Source organism: Xenopus laevis, chromosome 9_10S, assembly GCF_017654675.1.
Source record: "Xenopus laevis strain J_2021 chromosome 9_10S, Xenopus_laevis_v10.1, whole genome shotgun sequence".
NCBI lineage: Eukaryota > Metazoa > Chordata > Amphibia > Anura > Pipidae > Xenopus > Xenopus laevis.
In genome coordinates this window covers 72,371,835-72,387,159 of record NC_054388.1, presented here as the reverse complement: position 1 = coordinate 72,387,159, position 15,325 = coordinate 72,371,835, and the positions used below count along the sequence as shown (strand labels likewise).

Below are 15,325 nucleotides of genomic sequence, written 5' to 3'. Positions count from 1 at the left end.
ATCAAATAGTGTAACATATTGTTACAGTTGAGAAGATGTGCCTGGATTACTGAGCTGCCAGAATTAAACCCCAGAGACAGGAACATTACACTTTAAACTTACCTTTTGGGAAAACTGTAAAAAATAAAAAGGTGCCTCTACCACACCCTAATCATTTAAATAAAGGACTGGCTGTTAAAAAAATATCTGAAGTAGAGTGATACTAGAGCTTTAAAGGAGAAATCAACCTGTGGGGGAAAAAACCCTGTTTCATTCTACAGACGAGGACAGGATCACCTGGCTGTTAATATCAGCCCCCGTAAGTACAGACATAAGACTGACTGAGATAAACGCCATGCAGTGTAGTGCAATAGAAATCCATAGCAAGACAATTTCACCATGCTTATATACGCTTATGCAGTTGTGCCTTTTATTTCTTTGTTAATATTTAGGTGTATAGATGAGCGAGCGGTGTGGTGTAGCGTTTGGCTGCCCTGTTCTCCCTTACGCATTGCAGCTACAGTCAGACATGCCGACTGTGTGGAGCTCCTGATTCTCTCTGGGGCCCAGCTGGAACTGGTTGATGTGAAGGGCCAAACCCTCTCTATGTGGCTGCAGAAAATGGACACCTAGAATGTGTGAAAGTTCTGCTAAGAGCAGGGGCAGACCCAAACGGCAGTCCCCATAATAGGAGCCCCCCTATATACCATGCCGCACATGTGGGCCAGGCAGATATACTGCAGGAGTTGATCAAGTCAGAGCTCACTAAGTTTATTTTGCATGTTATGCTTATGGGAATACATAATCCACATAATATATTGAACATATGACTGCATAGATGCCTCTCCCAATAGTGATCTCCATAGAGATCATTCACAACCTGCAGGACAGGGTGCAAAATGCAAAAAACAGGCTCAGTTTACCATATTTTTTGCTCTTTCCACTCTGCCGTGGGTTGCCACCTTTTCTGGAAAAAAATACAGGCCTTCCTATATATTTATCTTTTTTCCCTATTAATAACATTGGGATCAACCATCATTTTTACCGGCCAGGCCTGTAAAATACCAGCCAGGTGGCAACCCTAGCTGCCATATTGTTGCATAACTCTCTGCCGGGCCTACGTTCACCCTATTAATTCAGTGCTGAGTGTGTTTAACAGTTTATAAGATACATATGATATGTACACATAGGGGATTATCAAAATCTGAAAATATCTCATTATTTTCTGAAAGATACTCGGATTAAATCTGTACAGGTTTTTCCCCTTATTTATCAATACATTTTTCATAGTTTCCTGTGTGGGAACAAACTCGGTAAAATCGTGAAAAAAATTCAAATTGTACAATTTTTTGGATTTGATACCTGAAAATGAAGATTTTTTTTCATATTTCTGCACAAAAACCACGAAATCTTCGGATGATTGCATGAAACCCAGCACAGATCAGGATATCATCAGGGTTTTTTCCCATTGACTTCTACATGAACTCGGCAGGTCTGAGTTGGAGTACTTTTTTTTCAGACTTTTAACACCCTTGGGATTTAATTAATTTCCGACAAATTCAAGGTTTTTTTTCCACCACAAATTTGGATTTTATAGTAAAAAAAAAACATTTTTTTTTTTGAGTTTTTGGCATTTAGACTTTGATAAATAACCCCCATAGGATTAAGAGGTAAACAGTAGGAATTTTGCTTCCATTATAAAAATGCATATTAATGGAAACATTTTTCCCATATTGACAAGTTTTCTCTCTATTAAGTAAAGAGTGAGACTTTAAGGAAGTCTCCTAATTGTCTCACCTGTTTGCAGGTATGGTGCCGATGTAGATGCGGATCACCAGCTGTCTTTTCATGGTTCTGGTTCCTCCCCTCAATTGCTGACTTCTCTGGCCTCCTGCCCACTTTATATTAGTGCAGCTTATCACAATTTTGCCTGTTTCCTCCTCCTGATTCAGGCAGGTGCAAACCCAGACTATAACTATTGGGGGAAAAGTATGTGAGTAGCAGTGGCAGTACTGCGGCATGGACGTGATCAGCAATTTGTGTAGCTTCTTATTGACTTTGCGGCAAATCTGAAACTTAATGGGGAGCTATGTGCATCCAAGGATAAGTGTGAACCCAACAACCCTTCAACTTTTTAAAGAAGCAAAAGGTAAGGTTGGCTTCCTTCCTGAATCTAGGCTAGAGTGTGAGTGCAAGGGAAGGAATGGCATGGATTATTTTTTTTATTGTTTGGCCCTAACCTTCAGATCAGTTATCTGGAAACTTGGCATCTATGGGCTGTCTCCCGTCCATTTTAACCATATAATCCAAATGATTCCTTTTTCTCTGTAATAATAAAACAGTACTTTGTACTTGACCCAAACTAAGATATAATTAATCCTTATTGGAAGCAAAATCAGCCTATTGACTTTATTTACACGATTTTCTAGAAAAAACTGGAAAACCCCAGGTCCTAAGAATTCTACATAACAGGTTCCATACCTGAAAACTGAACTGGATTCCATTAGATCTACAAGTTTGTACAACTTTCTGAGGGATATGTAGTGGTGTAATAAATATGCAAAGGACAGCAAAAAGCCTTAGTATCAATAGGGTTTCATAATGCAAGCATACAAATTTATTCTGCACTCCAAAAACTACTACTACTTGTAGTAGTTGAGCAGTTGGTACACTGTACTGGAAGTCAAGAACTCCAAATGACAAGCTGATTTCCTTGAATCTTCTCATCCACATGAAGATATTTTCTGTGCAGTTGGAAAAGCAGGAGATGCAGCTAGACTCTCCTTTGGCTAGCATGTTCAACATTAAACTAGAAGCATTAATTCTGGCGATGGTGATGATGCACACCTCTATTACGTAATGGAAGGAGAGGGGGGGAAATACGTTCCCAAAATGTTTTTTACTCATCCATGTATGGCATTAGAATGGCATTTGCCAGGTGATTCACTTCAGGTTCTTTGCTCTCTCATTGTAACATCCTGCCATGTGATGATATTATATCTTTTGTCTGTACCCTATTTTCCTTTTTCTCTACAAAGATAATTCCTTTTCTCTCTTTCTTTTTTTTTTTTAATTTAATTATAACAGAGATTGTCTTCTGCCTGCAAACTCCCCGTTCCTCCATGAACAGTCTTGACTTCCCTCACTCTATTACAGTTGCACAAAGTGCAGGAAGATACCAAAGGCACTGAAAGAAGAGTCTTCCACAAACCTCTAAATAGCTAAACCTACATGTAATGACTGAATTGAGCATTTTGACTGGTATACCTGTGATCTGATCATATGTGTCAGAAGAGAAGCGGAGTAGGACTGGACTTTCTTGCCCTGCCTGTTTAGAAATGCGCATCCACTCAATTAGGCCTATGTAGGAGGAATAATGCTCTTTATCCTGTTATAAAAAGGTTTGACCAAAGCCTTTCTTCATCAATATCTTCTACTTGGGCATTTGTAGGGAGCGTTAAATATGTCTTTTTGTAGATGGTTTTATTATATTTTATTCTAGTATTTTGTTCACTAGAGGTATACGTAAGACTGGTGTACCAGGTGAGGCCCAGTTTAGTGGCTGAGATATGAATATATTTCGATTTGCCATTAATGCTTTGTGATTTAAATACAGTTCACTTGCTCCCACAGGAGTAGAAAAATCCCCATACTTGATGTGGAGGCTTTGGAGAAAAGGAGTATGCTGGTGCTAGATAATGGGAAAATATACACATATGGCTGGGAGTTGCCACATTGCTTGCTTCAGTTCAGTCATAGAGTTGAAAAGAACAGTGCTAACTTTCCAGCAAGGCAGCTGTCAGGGCCTCTCTTGTGCAATAGGGAGAGGAAGCTAGGTACAGGAAATAACTCATGTGATAACGCAGGTGCAGATTGCTTCTACTGTGGGTCTGATTCATCATTACTAGTCATGTTAACCAAGTGGTAACAATTACTAGGCAAATAGTACATGGGGCAGGAAAAATGCTGAGGACCAAAGGTTAAGAAACTCCTACAGACCTTTCAGGTACATTTATTTGAATGTAAAATGTTCTGCTTGTGTTACTAGGTGGTGATGATTTTATTATATACCCCTGCCAGTATCGGTCATCTGCAGCATGTTACTGTCATTGTTGTCATTGACCTAATGGTAGCCATACATGCCCAGATTTGGTAGGGTAGAATCCCATAGCGTTTGTGAGTTTGAGCATGAATGGTATCACACTTTTGTCAGACTTTTGTCCAGTGAGCCAAAGTGAAAAGAGATGCTTGTTCATGCCTTTTCAAGATGGACGGCTATATCACACAATATCTATGGGCCAATTAGTTGGATAATTGACAGGTTATCCCATGTATGATCGCATGATGGAAGGGTGGCGGTAAAATTAAATAAATTCTAAGGTATACGTAAAAAAGCAGCTGTACAGTATATTGTAGTATCTCGCAGAGATTAGCTGAGCTGTACAGTAGCCAAAGTCAGTGCATAAGTAGTCGCACAGTCCACATAACTGGCTGTAGGAGGGAACTGCAGGCAAATCTCAGCAATGGTTGAAGCGCTATCAACTTGTAACTGTCATGAAATGAATGGTGTTAAGAATAATTATGTCCTATAATAATACAGAAGACATGGACTGAGAGTCTGCCTAACCAGTGTCTCAATTACTATCCCAACTGTACATTGACTGAGCTACTTCATGTAGTAAACAGCTGCCAGGACTGGCTGAAGCAAAACAGCTGAAACTGACAGACGGCTATTTGTGTGCATGGCGGAATCAGGCAGAAAATGAAAAAAAGCTCTGCAGATTTCTACCAGCGTTTGGCAGATTGCAAAAATCTGCTTATATATTATAGAAAACGGTGAAATTGGACTAGAAGAATTCTTTGCTATTATGAGATTCACATTATACAGCTAGAACAGAACAATACAGTTCTTTTGTTCCTTGGCCTTAGATCTGGAGCAGAAACTGTTCCTGATACAGGAGATGGGCCACAAGAAATGAGGAAAGTAGGACAGCACAGATAAAAGGACAAGGTAGAATAGTTTTATTCTATGTTATAGGGGAAAATGAGTGTATTTTAGTACTGACTACCTTGGGTTCCCATATGTCTGTCCTATTTTTTTGCCACATTGAACTACAGCTAATCATATCTGCAGATGGTAAATGGGATATTTATATCTTTGAATTGTTACTGATCCATATAAAAGAGCTGTTCATACAGTCTGAGGAACCAACGTTCAGATTTGCTCTTCACATGCAACTTTTTGGCCATATAACTACAGCATGTTAAGTCATTCGTGTTTTTAATATATTATTTTAAAATAAAGTCCTTTTTGAGATAATAGGCTATAAAAGCTCCTAAGAGATCCAAGGCATGTGTAGAGTCCATTTCCCTGTATAGATGGTGACTTGCTCAGAGACCCTCCATCCCATTGATTATCAGTTGGCTGGGCTGTTTTGACAGCTGCTGCTACTGCATGGACCCCATGTGTGAGCCAGTGTGATAGGGACACAGCACTTGATTTGAGAGATCTACCAGAATTGCCTAGAACAGGCCACCTGTTTAACTTTGCTCCCTTTTTGTATCCCTAGTATTGAAAATAATGGGAAAGTAATGGGGCTACGCAGGTAAGGGATTCATCTCCTATATTAACTATTCATTTCCTTTCCTAAAAGGTGCACCCATAGTAGCAAATAACTTGCTGGAGTAGGCCTGATCCAAATGCTTTGCAGACAGACAGAACAGCCACAGTCCTGCAAGAAGCAGCTCCGTAGAGGTTGAGCCAAGTCCTGTAACATGGACTGATAACAGCCATATGTATCCTAGTAGAGCTTTAGCAATAGTTATACATACATAGCCCTGTCCAACAAGGTGTGGGAGCTGCCAGCTCTTTTACAGCACTGCCTGCACCCAGCCTTGAGTAATGTAACCTTTCATGTTGTGGTACTGACCTCCTGCTTCTAATGGGGATAAAAATTCTAGATTTATTATACCCCAAAGCTGCTAAAAGTCCAAATCATAAAATACTCCATTTTAAACCTGCATATGTCCTTTTTACAATATGAAGATATCATAATCTGCTCTGGGTTTTGTGCTGTAATCTGAATAATGTGATTAGAGCCAATGGATCGAATCAATGCTTGGCTTCAGGTTAATCAGCTTTCTGCCAGTTTTGCTATTTATTTTGCACTGATAGTAAAGTGTGTGCCTGTTACTTTAAGGCTGGTGCCACAATGGGAATGAATTTGGCCTGCTGTAATAAACAGGCTGAAAATCAGCCTCTAAGTGGGCTCCTCTTCTGTTTACATAAGGAACCACTTACTCAGCTCCGCAGCAAACACACTGAGCTGATTTCGGTGAAGAAAGGCAAGCCTTTGCTTTTTTTGTGCCAGAATCAGCCAAGTGTGTTGGCGCCGGAGCCGATTCAGTGATTCCTTATGCAAACAGAAGAACAGCACTTTGAGGCTGATTTTCATCCTGTGTATTTCAGAAGGCTGATTTCAGTCCCAGTGTGTCACTTACTTATAGGAACAGTAACACCGGAATTTTTTTTTTAAGTGCACTGGTTAAACTGATCTGTTTGCTTTAGTAATGCTGCTATTGTGGAGTTTCTGAAGCTGACACACCCATTTTCCCAGTGCAGGGCACAGCACAATATATTTCAGTTTTTGGTGTTAATGTTACTTTACGTTAACAGTGTGTTTTGACATCAAACACCAAGTGCCCTTTTTTGATATAAACATACCATAGTTCAAACAAGCCAGTGACGCTAATATCACACCTTAAAGGGGTGGTTCCCTTTGAGTATGTTATAGAATGACTAATTACTATTCAACTGGTCTTCATTTTTCGTTTTTTTTCATTATTTTCCTTTTTCTTCTGACTTGTTCCAGCTTTCAAATGGGGGGTCACTGACCCCATCTAAAAAACAAATGCTCTGTTAGGCTACAAATGTATTTTTATTGCTACTTTTTTATTACTCATCTTTCTATTCAGGCATCTCCTATTTATATTCCAGTCTCTTATTCAAATCAGTACATGGTCACTAGGATAATTTTGACCCTGGCAACCAGATTGATGAAATTGCAAACTGGAGAGCTGCTGAATAAAAAGCTAAATAATTCAAAACCCAAAAATAATAAAAAATGAAAACCATCATATGTTCTTGACAGACTTTTAATAGTATCTGGGCTATTTAATTAGTACTTCTACCTCCTGCTGACCAAAACACTTTAGGTTACCAACACTCCCTGCCTTCCCCTGGGACACCTTGATCACAATTTCAAAGCAAAATGCTGCAAGTTCTCATTAAGTAACTTCTGAAAAGAAGTTTGCATTTTTTTAATTAGATTAAAAAGTACAAGAGGAAGACTAAGAGGGCGGGTTATATAAAGCACAGAGCAAGAGCTTCTCCTGTACAAGTGGAGTTTAGAATCCTTAGAGGGCAAGTTACCCCATAATGGAGGATATACTATGGGATCCAGAACCTTTAGTTATATAGTTTAGCTATGAGATCAACTGGAAAACACCTTCCAGTTTTAAACTGAACCAGAAAGCGGCACAACAGACTTTTCCTCCTCAGCAGAGCATGTACACTCCTGGACAACTCTCTCTCAGGTGGCATCTGAGGTTCCCTTGGAGCTCACTGGTCTGGGTGCTGAAATGATCAGCTCCTATCAGGAAGAGTGCCTTATGGAAGGTCCATGTAAAGTGCACAGTCAGGCAGCAAACATAAGAGAGAGGAGGCGTTTGCTGAGCCTTTCAAAGATTGACACACTACGACTTGCTTACATAGCACTGCTGAGTGATAGCCTGTCCTGTGGAATAGACCCCAAGACTTATGTCAATGAGACAGGTTAAAAGGGGCCCGCAGAGCAATATCTGGAACACAAGTGGTAAGTACCTACAGTGGTGTGAAAAACTATTTGCCCCCTTCCTGATTTCTTATTCTTTTGCATGTTTGTCACACAAAATGTTTCTGATCATCAAACACATTTAACTATTAGTCAAAGATAACACAAGTAAACACAAAATGCAGTTTTTAAATGAGGGTTTTTATTATTTAGGGAGAAAAGAAATCCAAACCTGTGTGAAAAAGTAATTGCCCCCTGAACCTAATAACTGGTTGGGCCACCCTTAGCAGCAATAACTGCAATCAAGCATTTGCGATAACTTGCAACGAGTCTTTTACAGCGCTCTGGAGGAATTTTGACCCACTCATCTTTGCAGAATTGTTGTAATTCAGCTTTATTTGAGGGTTTTCTAGCATGAACCGCCTTTTTAAGGTCATGCCACAACATCTCAATAGGATTCAGGTCAGGACTTTGACTAGGCCACTCCAAAGTCTTCATTTTGTTTTTCTTTAGCCATTCAGAGGTGGATTTGCTGGTGTGTTTTGGGTCATTGTCATGCTTGAGTTGACGAACAGATGGCCGGACATTCTCCTTCAGGATTTTTTGGTAGACAGTAGAATTCATGGTTCCATCTATCACAGCAAGTCTTCCAGGTCCTGAAGCAGCAAAACAACCCCAGACCATCACACTACCACCACCATATTTTACTGTTGGTATGATGTTCTTTTTCTGAAATGCTGTGTTACTTTTACGCCAGATGTAACGGGACGCGCACCTTCCAAAAAGTTCAACTTTTGTCTCGTCGGTCCACAAGGTATTTTCCCAAAAGTCTTGGCAATCATTGAGATGTTTTTTAGCAAAATTGAGACGAGCCTTAATGTTCTTTTTGCTTAAAAGTGGTTTGCGCCTTGGAAATCTGCCATGCAGGCCGTTTTTGCCCAGTCTCTTTCTTATGGTGGAGTCGTGAACACTGACCGTAATTGAGGCAAGTGAGGCCTGCAGTTCTTTAGATGTTGTCCTGGGGTCTTTTGTGGCCTCTCGGATGAGTTGTCTCTGCGCTCTTGGGGTAATTTTGGTCGGCCGGCCACTCCTGGGAAGGTTCACCACTGTTCCATGTTTTTGCTATTTGTGGATAATGGCTCTCACTGTGGTTCGCTGGAGTCCCAAAGCTTTAGAAATGGCTTTATAACCTTTGAAATTGAACTCAGGTGTGATAAACCACAGTTAAGTTATTTTTTAACAAGAGGGGCAATCACTTTTTCACACAGGCCCATGTAGATTTGGAGTTTTTTTTCTCCCTTAATAACGTAAACCTTCATTTAAAAACTACATTTTGTGTTCAATTATGTTATCTTTGACTAATAGTTAACGGTTTTTGATGAGCAGAAACATTTAAGTGTGACAAACATGCAAAAGAATATCAGGAAGGGGGCAAATAGTTTTTCACACCACTGTATATGAAAACTGTACAGTCTGTCTTACTTTATTTTGATCTGGAAAACTGTATTCTATATGTTTCTCCTTGTGTTATTATGGGTATTCTGCATAATGAAAGCAAATTCTCAAAACTCTAGATGCTTCCAAAAGCCATTATCTGTCCTCTTAATCCCCTGCACTGTTGGTTCTGCTTACTCGTATCATTAATACAATGTAGCAGCAGTCAGCTGCCCTCTGGCGAAGACTCTGTTTCCCACAGTGACTTATGGGGGGGTGTTACATTCATTGGTCTATGCTGATTAGATGACGGTTATAAGTGTGTGATCCAAAGTATGTCACATTTGAGACTCACATCCTTTTTTCTGCCTATCCAGATTAAAGCTGGCCATAGACTCAAAGATCCACTCAGCCGCATGGTCGAACGATCGGATTACGATACGCCAATGGGCTCTGACGGGTTGGTCGGTTAAAAATCAAGCCTTCACAATCTATATCGTGGTCAGATATCGATCAGGAAGCCCCCATACACAGGCAGATAAGCCTAAACGACCGATATCAGCAGCTTTATCTGCCTTAAGTGTCCATTGAGAGAATGTACCGACAAGTCATCTTGTTGACTGAACCATGGTTCTTTTCAAACAATGGTGACACCCAAGAAATGATTTGGTGACTAGTACAAAAGAGTTGGCCTGAAATAACTCAGTTTGGAGTGAATTTAAGTTATTCCTTCCCTGCAGCGTTGGTATATTTTAAGCAGGGTCACAGATTTCCTGTAGGAGTCCCCCAAAAAAATGTGGGCATTAGTTTCCAAGAACCATTATATCTGTGTCATATCCAGACTAAAATATGTCTCGATCAAGATCAGGTCCATGTGTTACAGTACTGAAAAGATTGGGTGTATTTTAAAATATTTAGCATCCCCAATATACAATAAAATATACACAATAAAAATACAAATATCAACACAAAAGTCATTTTTCCAGCACTGTACCTCCCACACAATGGGTAGAGAATTCAGTGTAAATTGCGCCACGTTAACATATAAAATACATTTGGTTTGATACCCAAAACTGGACACAGTGCATACAAATTTTCATTGGTAAAATTATGACCCCAAAAAACACACTGCCCCTATGTATTCTTTTTTTTAAATGTGCAATTTCCAACATCGTATTGCCCATATGTGCTTAGGAACAAAGAAAAGGGACCATAAAAATAAATTCTAGTGTTCTTACCGATACTCCATATGTACACAACAGCCAGACTGATTTGTATATATCATAAGTATATGCTAAAAACCTAAACCATACTTGCTAAAGAATCCAAACAAACACACATATAGGATAAATTAATTTACAAATTACTGCCATGTCAGAAATGACATCATGTGAAGCAACTTGTGCAGTTTACCAGTACAGTGACCAGTAAAGTTTACCCCAGAATTCCATATCTTTGCAACATAAGATTTGTAAACGAGCACAGTGTCAAAAAAAAAAAAAAAAAAGCCTCCAATGTTAAGACCCATATTACTGAAAATAACACTAAATTAACCTACTTCATATTATTACTCTGAATAGAATAATAAAATATCACCTTCTTGTAATTACAGATATCGTGACAGATATGCCCATAAATAATCCAACAGCAGGTATGGGCCATACACACCCTCTCACGGAAGTCCGGCCCTGATCACAACATCATTTTAGTTATGTAAGGATTAAGCTGACCTTATGTCAAGATCTACTCTTCTGGTGAGGACTTCAAATTGGGGGCAGTGATCATAGAAGAGCCACTATATCATGGCAAACTTGTTATATTCTATTTGGATAATAACCTCCCACATAAGCAGATAAGAGGAATAAGTGCCTGTTTAGGCACACTTAGTCAGACCACACAAAGTGCTATAAAAAAAAGTTGGGTCATTTACGTCAAGTTGGGGGTCATCTGACAAATCCAAAAAGAACAAACTTGCTTTCATCAGTCCACAAAATGTTGCGGCATTTCTCTTTAGGCCAGTCAATGTGTTCTTTGGCAAATTGTAACTTTTTTTCAACAAGAGGACTTTGTGGGGGCTTCTTGCCAATATCTTGACTTCACATAGGAGTCTTCTAATTGTAACAGTATCACAGGTAACTTTAGACCTTCTTTGATCTTCCTTGAGCTGATCGTTGGGCGAGTATTTGTCATTTTGGCTATTCTTTTATCCATTTGAAGGGTAGTTTTCGGGGTTTCTTCCATTTAAGATTATTTTATCTGAGCAGCCTATAATTTTCTGCACTTCTTTATATGTTTTCCCTCTCCAATTAACTTCTCAGTTCTTCTCAACAATAGAAATGCACTATTACCAGCATGCACAACATTTGCTGCATTTCTTATTGACACGCATTTCTTATTGACACGTAATTGACAACCGGTTTTTCACAGAATGAATGACCTCACTAATTGAACTCCACACTGCTATTATTTGGAACAAGCTATTATTTTGAACAAGCCTCAATTTATGATTTAGTTAAACAGAATCAGCAGCCTTCATGTCATGACAGTTGGGTGTGTTGGATTTCTATTACTCTACTACACCTACTAGTAAATTATTTGCCATGTAGAAATATAATTTCTACCAAAAACAGTGACTGATCAGGTTAGTGATGTCAGACTGCTATTATTCTGAACACAACTGTACATTGAGTGATACTGTTATGTATTGCTAACGTATTGAACAGCAGTGCATTTTGCATAATGACCAGTGTCGGACTGGCCCTCCAGGATACCAGGAAAACTCCCGGTGGGCCCAGGTTTCAGTGGGCCTCTTGTTTCTAACCATTTAGCCTATTTCATGGCAACATAGCAACATAGTAAATAAGGTTTTTATAAAAGACACTCCAATTTGCCTCAGAGGGGGGAAAAAATTCCTTCCTGACGCCAAAATGGCAATCGGACTAGTCCTTGGATCAACTTGTACTATGAGCTATCTCCCATAACCCTGTATTCCCTCACTTGCTAAAAAGCTATCCAACCCCTTCTTAAAGGAGAAGGAAAGCTACGGAGGCATTTTATTGCCAATAGAATAGCTGCAATAGTGCAAGCTAGAATGCTATATTTATTCTGTAGAATGTTTTACCATACCTAAGTAAAAAGCTCTAGAATCTCTCTGTTTGTTTAGAATAGGAGCTGCAGTATTAATGTGGTGTGACATCACTTCCTGCCTGAGTCTCTCCCTGCTCTGGGCTCAGATTACAGTAGAGAAGGGAGGGGGGTGGGGAAGAGGAGCAAACTGAGCATGCTCTTGCCCAGGGCAATGAGGTTTAAGCTGAAGGTAGGAAGTCTGATACAGAAGCCCATGTGTACACAATAGAAGGAAAGAAATGCAGTATTTCTTTTGACAGGGGACTCAGAGCAACATTACTTTGGGGGTTTACTGGTATATTTAGATGGACCTTTCTGATAAGGCTTACTTAGTTTTAACCTTTCCTTCTCCTTTAAAGCTATCTAATGTATCAGCCTGTACAACTGATTCAGGGAGAGAATTCCACATCTTTACAGCTTTCACTGTAAAAAACCCCTTCCGAATATTTAGGCGGAACCTCTTTTCTTCTAATCGGAATGGGTGACCTTGTGTCAGCTGGAAAGACCTACTGGTAAATAAAGCATTAGAGAGATTATTATATGATCCCCTTATATATTTATACATAGTTATCATATCACCCCTTAAGTGCCTCTTCTCCAGCGTGAACATCCCCAATTTGGCCAGTCTTTCCTCATAGCCAAGATTTTCCATACCTTTTACCAGCTTAGTTGCCCTTCTCTGTACCCTCTCTAATACAATGTCCTGTTTGAGTGATGGAGACCAAAACTGTACGGCATATTCTAGATGGGGCCTTACAAGTGCTCTATACAGTGGAAGAATGACCCTCCATCTCCCATGACTCTATGCCCCTTTTAATACAACTCAAGACTTTATTTGCCCTTGATGCTGCTGACTGGCACTGCTTGCTACAGCCAAGTTTATTATCTACAAGGACTCCAAGGTCCTTTTCCATAATTGTTTTGCCTAGTGCGGTCCCAATAAGGTTATAAGTGGCTTGGATATTTTTACATCCCAGGTGCATAACATTACATTTATCAGCATTGAATCTCATCTGCCACTTAGCTGCCCAGATTGCCAGTTTGTCATGATCCTGTTGCAAGGATGCCACATCCTTTATGGAATTAATTGGCCTGGATAATTTTGTGTTGTCTGCAAACACTGATACATTACTTACAATACTCTCCCCAAGTCATTAATGAACAAGTTAAATAAAAGTGCACACAATACCGAGCCCTGAGGGACCCCACTAAGAACCTTACTCCAAGTAGAGAATGTACCATTAACAACCACCCTCTGTACCCGATCCTGTAGCTAGTTTCCTATCCACGTGCAAACGCCTTCATTAAGCCCAACAGACCTTAGTTTAGAAAGCAGTCGTTTGTGGGGCACGGTATCAAATGCTTTGGCAAAATCCAAATAGATCACATCTACTGCCCCCCACCATCCAGCATCTTACTTACCTCATCATAAAAAGCAATCAAATTTGTCTGACATGATCTATCCTTCATAAAGCCATGCTGATTGCTGCTCATAATGCCATTCACTAGGACAACATTTTGAATGTGATCCCTTAACAAGCCTTCAAATAATTTTCCCACCACAGATATCAAGTTTACTGGCCTATAATTGCCAGGCTGAGATTGTAATCCCTATTTAAGTATTGGAATAACATCATCTTTTCTCAAATCCATAGGCACCATACCAGATGAAAGTGAATCTGAGAAGATCAGAAATAGGGGCTGGTCTAAAACTGAACTAAGCTCTCTTAGATCCCAGGGTGTATGTCATCAGGCCCTGGAGCCTTGTTTACATAAATTTTTATTAAAGCTTTATGAATAATTTCCTGAGTCAGCCACTGACTAGATTGAGCTGAGCCATTAATGCAGCTATGTAGTGAGCCTGGGAATTCAGACTCCTCTATTGTATACACTGAAGAAAAGAACTAATTTAGCACATTTGCCTTTTCTGTATCTGTTACAACCATACTGGTACCATTATTTAATGGAGCAACACTCTCAACCTGCATCTTTTTACTATTAATAGAATTAAAAAACTTTTTAGGGTTAGTTTTCACCTCCACCGCAATTAACTCTTCATTTCCTTTCTTTGCCTTCCGGATTGCTGATTTACAACATTTATTACAGTGTTTATATTCATTAAATGCAGCTTCTGTCCCAACAGATTTGTTTTTAAATGCCTCTCCTTTCCTATTAACTTCTTTACTTCTGTATTAAGCCACATAGGATTATTCTTAGAGCTTCTACAATTCCTCCTTAAGGGAATAAATTGAGAACAGTAATGATTTAATATCATTTTAAATGACAGCCATTTCTGTTCTGTGTTTTTAGCTGAAAACCTAATGCCCCAATCAATACTCTGTAGGGCAGCCCTCAAGGCACTAAAATTAGCTTTTCCAAAATGCATGGATTTTATTGCCCCAGTATATTTTTGTTTTTTGCACCAGACATTAAATGATATAATATTATGGTCACTATTACCCAGGGGTTCAATGACTTGCACATTTGCTATAAGTTCTGGGTCATTTGAGATCACTAGATCCAGAATAGCATTTTTTTCAGGTAGGCTCCTCAACAACCTGTGCCATAAAATTGTCATACAACAAGTTTATAAACTTGTTCCCATTAACTAAACTGGCTGTACTGTTGCTCCAGTCAATATCTAGGTAATTAAAATCCCCCATTATCATTACTTTACCCAAACTAGCAGCCTTTTCTATTTGCATCAGGAGCTTAGCCTCCTCACTTACATTAGGAATCTATAGCATACGCCTACAATTAATTTGCTGGACTCTTTACAATTGGTGAAGAACTCCACTCATAAGACTTTTTGATGGGCCCCTGCCATCCCTGTCCGATGCTGATAATGACTGATTGTAACTGCTGCATACTTTATGATGTATCTAATGGATTGTCCCAGGAGAACACAGATACCTGCAGTTGTGCAACAGAGGAGCTAGCAGGCCATTTGTATA

At 39.5% G+C, this 15,325-nt stretch overlaps 1 pseudogene; it reads left to right on the top strand.

The window, feature by feature from the left end:
- The first annotated feature begins 378 nt into the window (after positions 1-378).
- Positions 379-7,818, top strand: LOC108703027 (annotated as a pseudogene).
- Positions 7,819-15,325: the final 7,507 nt, after the last annotated feature.